Here is a 14,366-nt window from a genome sequence, read left to right on the forward strand (position 1 = left end):
AGGAAATCGAGCTCTGAATTTTTGACGAAACATTTTTACTCGCTGAAAGTTCTGCTGTATAAAGTGAAATTAAGCTCAGCGTTAGATAAAAATTCTTCAGATGGCGGCTACCTTTCAAAAACGAGGTTGAGTGTTGTTCAATGTTTTTGTCTGTTCGAAGGTGAAACATTAACGAAACGGGATCAAAGTTTGTAACAATTATTAACAGCGAAATGTAGGAACAGTTGTAATATACGGTAGCCATTCAACAGCATTGTATGTAATAACAAGAATGGTATGAATACAATCAGTACTTTACATTCTATTTTCTGATTTCGATATTACGAGAAGCAGTTATTTATTTGCAATATTTTTCACAATTGAGAACACATTTTGCACTTTTTAAGTAACTTACAACGCTTCCAGTCACCTTTTTCGAATTTACAGAAACTGTATTATAATCAAATACACACATCAATATGTATGTATGTAACTGGTCTGCAACTGATTATGTAACTGATGACTAGAATTACGTAACTGCTTGAGTAAGCATAAATATATAAATATACGAATAAAATTTGTTGTATCATATTTCATAATTGAAAAGCAGTATAACCTTACTTTTATTTATCTTTGCGTAATAAACATTACCACTAAGTTTAAACATTCTTTAATTTCAGTGATGCAACAATTTTTTAATGTATTGAATATGAAACTTAACAATTTAATAAACTACCCTATTTTATTTTATAAAATTTTAACAAATATGTTAATTACAAGCGATTAATTTATACATTACTTCTTAATATATTCTGAATATTTACTTTTTTTTTTAGCGATAAAAAAATTATGTGAATTCGTTTAATTTATAATTATTGTTTTCCCAAAAATATAATGTATCAATTGTGAAAAGAGCTTTGTATGGAATACAAAAACTACTAATCATCCCTTGCGGGGATCGAACCCGCGACCTTTGGATTAGAAGTCCAACGCGCTATCCTCTGCGCCAAAGGGACCTTGTGTTGGTTATGCACTTAGACATGAAGTCACACATAGGAAAGATTTTTATGTATGCATATTGAAGTATAAATATATATGTGTATATGCCTATATATGTTGCTGTAGAACGACAATCAAACCGCAAATAAATATTATTCCTCGATAATGATCAATATCTGTTCTTTTATCGCGAAATTTTACAGAAAATAATAAAATATAGAGAAACTTAAAGACAAGTGAATAAAGAAAACAAAAAAGCAATGTACTTGAAGTTGTTGAAGTAACTTCTTTACCATCGTTCATATTTACACTGATTGTTTACAGTGTTAAAAGACTTGTGTTTTAACAATAAATACTACAATGAATTCACAATTTTTTTTTCTCAGACACAATACTATTATCTGAAATTTTAAGTTACATATAAAATTTATAATTAATTGGTACTTTTTTAAGTATAATTATTCACACATAATTAAGAACTTCTGGGATATGAATTAACAATAGCCAACTTCATAATTCTATTGTTATATCTCATGCTTTTATAATAACTTTTTTTTATAGTTTTACTACTTTTAATTGCAGAATTCGAAAACTGATTAATTCCATTAATAATAGGTTCACTAGATATAGCATTTCCTCGAATAAATAATATTAGATTTTGATTATTATTTCCGTCTTTAATTTTATTAACTTCACGAAAGCTACAATTATGTCAGACAAAACAGAAACTGGTGGATTATTTCGTAATGAGTATAATGTCACGTTTATTTGTTTTAATCTTGAAACGTTTAATTATATTAATCGTAATATAAGTCTCCATAAAAGAATTCGTTAGTAATTAGTTACACTTCATTCGTATTTGTATTCGTTGTCATTAAAATGTAATTTAGTCGCTTTAAATTCGAATAACACTAGTCCAATCGATTGATATTTCATTGTTGTTTGCTGACATGTATAGGATGAAGCATCAAGCCTATGTTGATTTTGGTAGTTTCAGTTCTCAATCGCAATTAAGGTCATTTGTGTTCATAGATATTGTTACGTAAATATTATGTCGTTATTTTGCTGAAATTTTCAACGATACTGAATCTTCAACTGAATATTGCGCGAAGCAAAATATGTCGTTCACTATTATATTTAGAATTAATAAAAATTAACACATTTTTCTTCAGCATTCGATATTCTCTGAAATTTTGACATTAATAATACGACGATGCACGTAGAAGAACGAAGTTAACCTTCAAATCTGTGAAATTTCTACGGTTAAACAGAAAGTACAATATGTTTCTACATCGTAACGTCACACTGGTTACATTATTATTTATAGGTTAGAACGCCTCTCTATAATCACATTGAATATGACGCGCTACATAAATCTACCACGGATATACAATTCCTATGAAGAACGTAAACTAAAATGACTCGTAGAGCGTGATGGTAGTGCTTATAGCGTAATCAAAGTGTTCTATGTAAACATATACACTCAGTTAAAAAAAGTCTTTGTATTTTTTGCACGTTTTAAGTTAAATAATATATGTGTAGTTATTAATTATTAGTAAATTGAAATAAGTAATAAATAGAAATATTGACAACGAAATTTTGAAATGATTTACAAAACCGATAGAAAATTTAATGTTACAATTTTTTTGCAGACTAAGGCACGTATTAAATCGATAAGAAACGGAAAAGTTTTAAAGAATTACTTGAATACTATTATGTCACTTGCATATATTATTATAGTTCTAGTGAAAATTTCAGAAAGACAATAATATCGATATACGAATTCTTAAATATAGACGATAAAATTTGTTTAAACATGGAAAAACAATGAATTCATTGATGACATTTTACAATGCATCATATATAATGGGAAAGAATTATTCCCTAGTGTGCGTGCAATCATAACTTCTTTCGGACTCTCATCGAATTTTTCTTCGTTTGCCCTCTTCTTTTTTATTCCCTGGCGTACTCTTCGACGAGCGCGCTGAAACTTGAGCTGCACCACATTTCATTACACACATATCGTTTCCCTGATCTTCACAGTTTTACACCTACACTTTTACGACTAGTTGTATTTTGTTTGTGTTGAAAGTCTCTCGAATTACTACTACTTCATCACACTTTCTCTAAGGGTCTTTAAAAAGTTTGAAGTCTAAATCCAATAAATCCCTGGAGATGCAATAGTATGTAAGCAGTCAATCACGTGTATTATATTCCACAAATTATGAAACTTTGTAAACCAAATACGTATTTAGGTTTTTCTGATATTTTGAATAATGATTTAACTAACGATTCTATAATGATTGATTAATTTAAATCACGTAATAATTTCTATACGAACACAATAAGTGTTTTAATACTTATAAATGACAATGTAACGTAGACTGCTGTAATTAAATGTACCATAATGCTTGTGATTTAAAAATATAATGAAAGTATTCTACATTCGTTTGGTTAAGAAACTTACGGATTAGAGAATTTTTCTTTCAATATTATAGACCAATACAAATTTCAAAATGTATTCCAAAGAAAAGTAAAGCTGGAAATAAAATTTTACAATTTTAAAAATAAAATTGACCGACACAATTTTAATGTTATTTGTAAGAAGTAGAAATATGTACACCATATTTATGAGATTCAGTGCTTGAATTTGTTCGTTTATGGATATATAGAAGTTCTAGAGGATATCGGTTGATTTAGTTTGGTTTCTCGATTGAAAAGAATATTCAATGAAGGAAATATGGGGCACAACTGTGACGTAGGGTAATTAAGTTTCTATGTTACTAGTACTCTTGCGTCGCTCGTCCTAAATTCGTGACCGTAAAATATTAATTCTTGAAATCTTCATTCCTGCAACTGATTCTATAAAACGTTGCCTTGTATATCTTTTATTTTATTTTCCCTTCAGCTGTAACATATTTTTCGTTCTATTAATTAAATTATATGCTACATGCGAGATGTTTGTTAATGTAAAAATGGGAATTAACTTTTCTCAAGTTCTTTCATAAGATTTGATAGAGTAATTAAGTAAATAAATGTTGTTAAGTAAAAAGCAATTAAATTGATATCTAGTTTTTATTTTTCAGTTAGATGTTAGTTTAACTGAATTATATAACAGAAATTTACAGGATATTCCATTAAAAGTAAAATACTTATTGATTTGTTTTGTTTTTGATAATATGGCAAAATGTTTAAGATAAGATTAGTAAAAGTTTGTCTTCAAAATTATTTTATTCGAATTTTTTTAAATTATCCGTATTTTTGTTATGAAAACAAATTTCTTTATTGTATCTTGTAGCAAATATTAAAGTATAGTTTATTGTGTTTGAATTATGACCTTCAAGTGATCTTGAACAGTAAAGAAGTAGCGAGGTTCCAAGACAGCGTTAGGGTAGTACGTGAACTGTTTTATATTAATAAATGTTCGATCCACTATATTTTAACACCTACTACAAGGTATGATGTAATAAAATATCTGATTTTAAAAAGCTCAGAAAAAAAAATTTAAAAAAGTATTTATTACATTGTGTTCCTCATTCAAACATATTACCTTAAACATTTGCCTGTATATTGAGAGATCTATTTGAAGCTGAAGTGTTTCTTTCTTTCTCAAATTTTAATTCTGATTTCTTAATTTAAAGCAAAATTTAAGTACCTTTAAAATTCTATTTTATTTTATCACAACTACGAAATGCATCCGTATCTTTTTTCTTTAATAAAAATCTACTGAATTTGCCGTCAGCAAAACCTGGTCAGTTTACTTCATAAATGTTTTAATACTGTTTGTTAAAAATTACCGTTAATATCGATGCAATGTACCAAAACGTAATAAATCCTGTACCGATTAAAAAAAAATGAAATTTCACTTCGAGTAGTATAGATAAATTCTGTTATTGCAGAGGGAATTATATTGGTATTTCAATCGATTTTCCACCACGATATTTTCTCACCAAACAGGTCACAATTCGAGTGGCGAAACTTTGGTAGATGTTGTACCTCGGTAGGTGGCTCCATGCGGCGAGATTCTTCGATACTCCAATCCACCACCACTAGCACCACCAGCGTCGTCACCTCCGCCGTTGCTACCACCACCACCACCAGCAACCCTGGCTAGCTTTATAGTTACCAGCCCTAGCGAGTCGAGGCCGCCTATGAAGCGGCAAACCCCTAACTTTCAGTGGTACCGCTTCCTCCGTAGCAGGCGTTACGCGCGCGTATTTCTGCATTCCGTCCGCGGTTCTACGTGTACATTTTCTACCTTCTGGAAAGTGTCACCGAGTCAGTTGCGTCTCTTGCCTCGGACTAACCGACGATTCTCTGTACTCGACGCAGCATATTCAAAGCGGATATTCAACTGCTCATTACCATTCTTCGTCTTTGTGCAGTTTGTTTCGTGGACCGAGTTCCCGTTTACTCACGGCTTCGTGTGTTCCCCCTTTACTTATCCACGCTGTGTTTGCTCGTAAAGTTTCGTATTCAGAGAGAAGAAATGTTTGCTACGTAAGTTCAGCGTACAATACACAGTGTTCTATTCGAAACCCACCTTCAGTTCCGTGCAACGTTTACTTTCGAAAAAAATGAACTCTACTGGACTGGGTATAATATCTACATGAGAAGAAGATTGTTGAACAAGTGTGTTGTTTCGAGATCCACGTTTTTCTGTATATTTCTTAATTTTATGTGGTTCTATTAATCTACGTGCGTTTAATTCATTTCATTTCTTCGTGGAAACTGGTATCTAGTTCTTTCTCGCGGGAGGCATTGCGCGCTTAAATTTCATGATTGCATGCGATCTGTAACACTATACATACGTCTCGTTGAAATACTCGTAATTCACAGTAAACAAAAAGACCCACTTCGATTTTCTTTCACGTTTCTCTTTTCTGTTTTTTTCGTTAAAACGAAATGTAAACGATAGTTTTGTTCACCATGTGGTTGCTTCTTTTAATAATAAACGTTGCTTGTGGATAGTACGTGTTTTCGAAGTGTGCATTGTACGTGTTTTTCATCGTGGAAAAATTGAAACGCAAAGCAGAAATTGTGCAGCTTTTGAAAACGATCCAAATCAAAAGACTTGTTATTGCAAGCCATTCGAATTCTTATTTATCGTTTTTCAAACAATTTTTCTGATATTTCAGATTGAAAAGTGTTCGTTAATTAGCGTTCGAGTATCTTTTGCGATAGTTTCGAAAAAATAATTGATTCTCCATTTTCATCCCATGCAAAATGAAAGTGCATTCTATCCGACCGTTACAAAGAAGTTTGCGCGTTCCCTAAAGCAACTTCATTTCCCGTGACACTGACAGAGTCAAAACGATGTATACATTTTTTTTTTTCGCTACGAAGATTGAAAAATTATTTCCACCTGTTTTCATCCGTTCCATTTCCTCTACAATTTTGTTGTTTCTTTTCGCACTATTGTTTTTTGTATCACATAATATTTCTTTTTGCGTAATACATTCTTTACATACAAAAATTGTATTACGCTTCGTGTCGCGGATAGACTTATATTTGAATCGTGTATTTCAACGTCGCGAAACAATTTCAACGTGTTAAAAAGAACAGAGCAACGTCTTTATCAAAATTTCACTTGCTTTTAGTGCTTGCTGCAATTTCGAAATGCCAAATGAAACTGCTCCCGTTTATTAGCTTCGATATTGAAAGCTGAAACCTCCGTAATGAAAGACAATTGCGCGGAATAGTTTTTAGTGAAGAGAAGAATTATTTGGAAAGAGGACTCGATACAAAGTCGATACTGTGTCTCTCAGCTAATTTTCATTTTCCTGGACTCGCTTGTCCTTGTTTCGATCTACACAACAAGCTTTCCATGAGAACTGTGCCTACTGACTCCGATTCGCCGACGGTAAGTTTTCTTGAAAAGAAATAGGTCTCTTACTTTTTATTCAGTCTATATTTTCTTCTTCTTGAATGTTTTAAGTCTAAGTAGAGGTAACTTGACGTACAATCGAATTTTCGTGAATTATGCAACCGATAATTTGTCTTTATTTCACTTTAATAATGCATAGACTGTTCTACGGTTTTTGCAACAAGTACTATCGATATTAATAACAAAATCGCACTCCGTTGGCGTGAAAAATGAAAGTAGAAGATTTAATGAGATTCTTATCCTAGTTCGAGATTTGTGTTCTGCGATGAACAAGAAGAAGGAAGGTTAAAGTTTAGTATATGAAAGGTTAAAGAGGGATAAAATTGAGATGTAGAATTGTCTATTATTAAAATCTTTGTACAGTGACAAATAATGCCCATTGTTAATTGAATTTCTGAAGTTCTACGATTTAAAACTAATTGTAACACAAGCAGAAGGTTTAAATGAATATTAACTAAAATTGTAATTTATATGCACTAGCTGCAAATTGAAGTTTTCATGATTTCATTGTTTTCAAAATCAAAGAATTTTGTTGTATACTCAGTGTACAATAATATTTATCTTATTTTATTTAGAAACATAACATTTACTATTAGTATAAAGAAAAATGATTTACATTCATTTGTTAATAATTGAGCAAATAAATATAAGTACAAACAGATACTTTCCATTATGTGTAATAACATTTTGAGTAACGTCTTTTCTACTTGTTTGCAAACAGGAAAATAACTTGCATTTGCTTTTGAACCCTTGTTTCTAGGCGTTTTGCTGAATTCTTAAATACTGTATGGAAATTTTTTCCTTTCAGTTTTTGTTACATTACTCTTTGCCCTTAGTTTATTGTTAATAAACGAATGTGAATCATTTTTCTTTGCACTGATAATAAATGTTATGTTTCTAAATAAAATAACGTAAATACTATTTATTTACTACTTTCTTTGTTGAAATTATGCAACCTTAAATTGTATATCTATCAGCATTATACAGGGTGGGTCACGTAAAACAGACCACCTAATTATCGTATCTAGCTATGGTGGTATGAGAAAATTTTTACAAGTAATTTAAATGGTTTCAAAGATTGAATAAAATGGGAGAAACATTTCTTTACATATACCATTTTTTTCTGTTTTTTTCAAGCTCATTTACGTTTTTTTATATAAATATACTAACCCTAGCAATAAGTTTCTGACCAAACGTAATTTTATGAAGCTCACTAAAAACACAACAGTTTTTACATGTAAAACACTACAGTATAATTATAAAACTCGTGCTAACTTTAAATTGGTCTATTATAAAATAAATACACAAAAAATAATCATGATTTTCATTTATTATGTAGGAAAATTATGTAGGAATACAATAAATATACAAAATGATGTTAGGAAAAAAGTATTTAACCAACCGATACTCTGAAAAGAAGTATTTGACATTATAAATTTACAAGGAGATGAATAATAATTTACATAATATTTTTTAATGTTTCCATGTGCATGTATAACCACTTTCATACATGTTGGCATTGATTTTATGAGATTTTATTGATGAAGTTTCTTTTCACGATGATTTAATTGCCTCATTCTCATCTTTTGGCTTTTTTAATCTATTACTATGTTCCATATTACTCATAAATTTTCAACCGAACTTAAGTCTAGACTATTGGCTGACCATTATAAGATTTTTTACTCTGCAAGTAATGTTGCATTCTTCAGCTAAACTATTTTACCGGATTTTTCTAGATTCTGTTGGATTCCGCGTCAACATAGCGAGTGAGAAATCTGATACTCTTTTTTTGTCGCTGTTTTCTGGTTCTCTCGCTCACTCGCATCACGCGATGTGCAAGGCAATACTGTAAACATAAGCTAACGGATTCCTCAGTTCAAATTTCAGAATTCAGTCCGTTTTTAGATAGCGGTCGAAGGAGGTTGAACAAATAAAACATGCCACCAAGCCAACATTTTTCTGAAGATTTGAAGTTGAGGATAATTGAGCTATTGCAAGATGCAAAAAGAAGTTACAGAAATTTTGAAATGTGGTCGAAGTACAGTGAGTTGTATAAATAAGAAATTTAGTGACACTGGGTGTGTAACATAACCGTAAAAAATCTGGACGTCCTTGTTCAACGTCCGCGAGAGATGATAGACGATTAAAAGATATTGTGAAAAAAGAATGAGACGTGCAACATCCAAACAAATAAATGAAAAGTGGAAGCAGAATGTTTCTGACCGAACGGTGCGAAATAGGTTAAGTGAAATGGGTTACACTTTCTGTAAAGCGAAGACCAAACCATTCCTTACAAAAGTTCACAGGAAGAAACGTTTCGAGTGGTGCAAGAAACACGAGAATCGGACGGTGGAGGATTGGAAAAAAGTGATATTTAGTGATGAATCATGTGTGTGCATCGGTGTAGGACAGTTTGTGTGGTGTGAAAACCCGATGAACGATTCGACAAAAATTGCTTAAACTTTAAAAAGAAATATCCTGAGCTCCATGACAGCACAGGACAATTGTGCATATTGTATAAGAATGTAGATTCAAAAATATATACGCGTGTTTTAGAATATTTTCTAATACCAAGTATCGAAAATTGGTTTGGAGATTTGAACAAGTTTTACTTTCAACACGACAACGCAAGCTGTCACCGCAGCAACAAAGTTCAAGAGTATTTAGAGAATAATGGAATTAAAACAATCAGTGGCCTGCAAACAGTACAGATGTAAGGTTAGAACTTTCAAAATAATTGATTTTTTGTACAGTGCTCCCTCGAACAACGCAGTTTCAAACAACGTGGCTTCACTTATACGCGGTTTTTTTTTTTCTTGAAAAATTTCGACGTTCATTTCCAATCAATTTACACATTTAGCATACATTTACAATTTTCTTTATCATCGCGAGTAAGAGAGGTGAGAAAGAGGGAATTCGAATTCGTTCGCGTGAATTAATTCTTGACAAATTGCCGATACGTACAAGAAGCAGTGGCGCCAAATTCAAATACATAACGAACAACCGAACTTGGGAAAAATATCAAACGACCAGTATGTCCCTGCGAGCTAGAAGGAGTTACATTTAAGTAATTTCATAATATGTGCGTGTATATGGGTAAATATATGCACATGCATTGGAAGAATATAAATGTTCTTCAGTTTTTTGTGAAAGCGGAAGAGGGGATTCCAACAACGCGGATTTTCATCTACACGGCCAGTTGGCGTCGCTAACTCCCGCGTTGTTCGAGGAAACACTGTATGTGTTCGAAAACATGCTGCAAAGGGATTTGTATGAATTCCACCTGATGATCCTAGACTAGCAGATTAGTCCCCTTAGACCAGCCATACTCAACCTTTTTTCTTCCCGGGCCACATACATATGTTTGCTACGTAACGAGGGCTGTAATTTAGTACATTTTTGTATCTTGGTTTATATCTTGGTATTATGTAAATTAAATTACCATTTACTTACGAACTCTAACTGTGTCTGTGTGTGTTTCGGGCCACACACAAAATCTTGGCGGGGCCGCTGGTTGAGTATGGCTGCCTTAGACCCTGTAACGCGGGAAATTCAAATTAAGTTCTACCGACATCGCTTTTTGAGCGCTGGTTACAGTTTCTTCGTCACTTGAATTTTCTTCAGCCTCAGAATTTGTGTGTTCTTTTTTTTATGCTTGATCGCGTTATATAGGGGCAATAGCAATTCTTTGATGCATTTATACAGGGTCTATACTATGACTTTAAAATGACTCTGGACCCTAAAATTTTAAATCAAATATGAAACTTCCTTTCATTCTTTGCCATTTTTTTTTATCTAAAAAATTTTTCTTCTATTTTATTCACCCTTTGCAGCCATTTAAATTACATACAAAAATTGTCTCATACCACCATAGCTGGAAAAGATAATTAAATGGCCTGTTTTACGCGGAGAACCTTGTATAATAAATGACAAACATGTTCACACGATGTTAATATTAACGAAGATTGCAAAAGAATATTTAAATAACGAAAATAAGAATTCTACTTTAACAACCGAAATAAAAAATTTCGAAAAGAAACTGATCATGCGAAAATCGACTTTTTCTATTTATAAAGTTGCCACCGTACAAAGACGCGCGTATGTGTACGTGTCCCGATAAAATGTGACAACAAGCGATGCACGCGTCAGATTTCGAATACTATTCGTGTGTGTGCACTATATGTGTGCATGCAAATTGTTCGTCTATTATTTTTCATTAAACATGGTTTCCCACTTTATTCTACAGTCCTATAGTGTACAAATTTGTAACGTACAAAATGTTCTTTGCTCACTCGCGTTATTTTTTTCATTAATAATAGGCTCTAACGCTTGCTTACAAAAGTCACAGGAATAAAATGTAACGCAAGAGTAGACTTACACATGTTGGTAAAATAATTAAAGTGAAAGAACGTGAAGGCGGTAGTTTGAATAATTAACGAGAGCAAAGTGTGTTAAATTTCATTTATTCAGTCTCTTAGCATACATATACTTGTTACATAATAGCAAACATAAGAAATGCACATACATGCGCGACGTTTCTAGTTTACTTCACAATGTAAATATTCATCTAAGTGTTTTTCTTTTTTTTCTCCTTTAAGATTATACTGATATTTAAATTAGCTCGATAGATGCGCATGTAACACTTTCCCCATTTTCATTTTAAACAGATTTAAATGTCAGTCATTATCCTTACCTGTTTTTGTACAAACGCAAAAGTTTTGAGTCAAATTGCAACGAACGTAAGGAAATAATTTCGTGTTACACATCTCTTTCTGTTCTTTTTTTTTTTTTTTTCTTCGTAATATAACAGGAGAAAAAATAAAACCCTTTCTTCTAAAAATAAATCGTATTATTGTACAGAAAGTATAATATTATAATATTGGATCTTGTAAGTTTCACCGTTGAATGAAAGGGTGAAAATTAGGAAAACAATAGGTATCTGAACAGTTACACAGGGTGGCGTTTTTTAGGACTTAAAAAGAGTAGAAAAGTGGCAGGAATTATTTGCGCTGTTTTGTATATCGAAGTGAAACGATTTGTTTTTTAATTATAGCAACGTAAATACTCTTGCAACGCAAACACTCTTTGAAGAGATGTTCGAGCCTTCCCTGTGGATAACCTTTTCAAATTATCGCTTCTGGATAACATGTGCGTCACTCACATTGTTTACGTAATTTTGACACAAAATAGAGCGTATTCATTTGTGGCCCTCATGTGGATTAAAATAGTTCATCGATCTGTGTCACCTACGCATGCCAACCTTTTACGCGCGAGCCTTTTCACGCGCAAAGAAACTGCAAAATAGAAAGAATTTCGTACAGGAAGCCGCATAATCGCTTGCTAATTTCAATAAAACTTACAAAGAGATATTTAATCCGCATATATTACGGCTGATCACAATGCTTACTGCAACACGTGTTCATAAGTATAGTTGGGGCCACGATATAGCGAGGTCGTAAATTAAACTCTGAAGAATCGGCATCGATTGATGTTGCGGCACTCAAGGCCGTGTGTTGCAGTCTGTTTGAGGGTTCCAACAATAAACGAATGGTAGCATATGATTTGGTACTTCAAGTAGAAAATGGTATTTCATTTACAAATGGAAAATATGTTAATATTAAAGCTACACAATCCTTTTGCATTTTCTATCTGCATCTTGTAACCGTACTTCCAAATGCGGCTTTTCCCAGAAGAAAAAAACCCTAAATTGTCCTAGCTGAACTCAATTTTCAGTAAATATATTAGAATCAGTTGACTTTCGCTGGATACAAGAATTTTTTGTACGGTCCTGACCATGGTTTCAAGTACTTATCTGCTCGTATCTCTGTCAATTTTCGGGTCCCGGCAGCTAAAACATGTTTACTTTGACGTCTGACCGATTTTACGACCTCGCTATATCGTGGCCCCGACTATACTAAGGCACTTGTCGTATGTGAAACGAACTTAAACGATCATTACCAAATTATTATTGGAATCTCGTGGTATAAGAAGCACATATATTTTTACACATATTTTATTTGTAAATTCTAAACCAAAGGCAATAATTAAATTTTTCTTTTCTCTTTTGTACTTCGTACCCTAATTTTCCTAATACTTATCGAATGTGTGAAACAAGCTTGAACAGCCGTTGCAAAATTATTAAGATCCTGAAAAAAATGAGTCAGTTTGAAATCTCGTAGAAAGAGTGCATACGATCAAACTTCCAAATATCAATTTCCAGTTAAGGTGCCGTCATGCGAATAAGGTCCTAACAGTGTGCCATTGATTACGCCACGCCAAACGTTGTCACGAAATTGAGTTTGTTGTAGGTGGTTGAACTTGTTTCGGTAACAGCTCTCGCATAATATAAAAGTAATTACAGCTGTCAATTTAAAAAAAAAATCGTGATATCGTCATCACGTAGGACTACGTTGCCCGTATTCAGCTAAAGGCTTCGAAATGACGTAGGACTACCTTTCCCGCCGCGAATGTGTATTATAAAAAGCAACAACTTTAAAACTGTTTTCGTTCACAATCTTACAAGACCAAAGCAAGTAGCAGTATCACGCATTAGAATCAGTCATACTAAATTAACCCACTCGGACTTACCGGGCAAAGAAGCTGCTCCAACTTGTAACACCTGCGGTACCGTACTACCCATCGATCATCTCATTCTCACCTGTACCAGATTTTCTGCTGGGAGAAAAAATTGCGACATCGACGAATGTATCCGGGAAAACCTAAATGATAAGAAGAAGGCTCATCAGCTACTAACATTTCTGGAGAAACACAAATCTGCTCCAGAAATTGTAAATTCCGATCCATAATCTGAGTCGCTAATAACCCAGTTTTAGTGAGCGACTTAAAATAAATAAATTTAAAAGAAAAGAAAATATCGTAGTAGAAAGGTTTTATAAATATGGTGATAAATATAAAAAGGTTTATAAAAATTCTGCATTTCTCGTCCTTCTTGCTTGCCCGATTTCATTTATTGTGGTTCTTGGTTATGGGATTACCTAAAAAGCAAAGTGTATTCGTCGACCAATATTCAAGAATGGAAACAACGATTGAAGGATGAAATTGCAGCGATTCTTAACGAAGTGATCCAGAGGGTAATAGGAAGTCTTCGGAATAGAACAACGTCTGAGGAATGGCGGGACACATCTCACTGGAGTCCTTTTAAAAAATACAAAGTAAAACTTGAAACTTGAAAAAATAAAAAGTTAAAAACTTGAAATTCTATTTCATTTAAAAAATTAGCAGGTTTTAGGTTAATTAATAATAATTTTAGTAAATAATACTTTCAGCTTTCGACCAATTTAATTTACTCTATCAGAACGAATTGGTTACGTACGTACGTCATGAATTTCGTATAGGTATACTGATAAATAGTATTCAAGGTAGGCCACGTGAAACAGGCCACCTAATTATCTTCTCTAATTGTGGTGGTACGAGAAAATTTAATTTAAATGGTTTTAAAGGGTGAAGAAGTGTTTTGTTATAACTTCTTAACGAAGCTTCA

General features: G+C 32.7%; 1 non-coding gene across 1 annotated transcript; it reads right to left on the reverse strand.

The window, feature by feature from the left end:
* Positions 1 to 922: 922 nt before the first annotated feature.
* Trnar-ucu lies at positions 923 to 995 on the reverse strand. Its single transcript has one exon. It is a non-coding gene; the product is annotated as a tRNA-Arg (tRNA).
* Between the last annotated feature and the right edge of the window lie 13,371 nt (positions 996 to 14,366).

Source organism: Habropoda laboriosa, unplaced genomic scaffold, assembly GCF_001263275.1.
Source record: "Habropoda laboriosa isolate 0110345459 unplaced genomic scaffold, ASM126327v1 scaffold317, whole genome shotgun sequence".
Lineage (NCBI taxonomy): Eukaryota > Metazoa > Arthropoda > Insecta > Hymenoptera > Apidae > Habropoda > Habropoda laboriosa.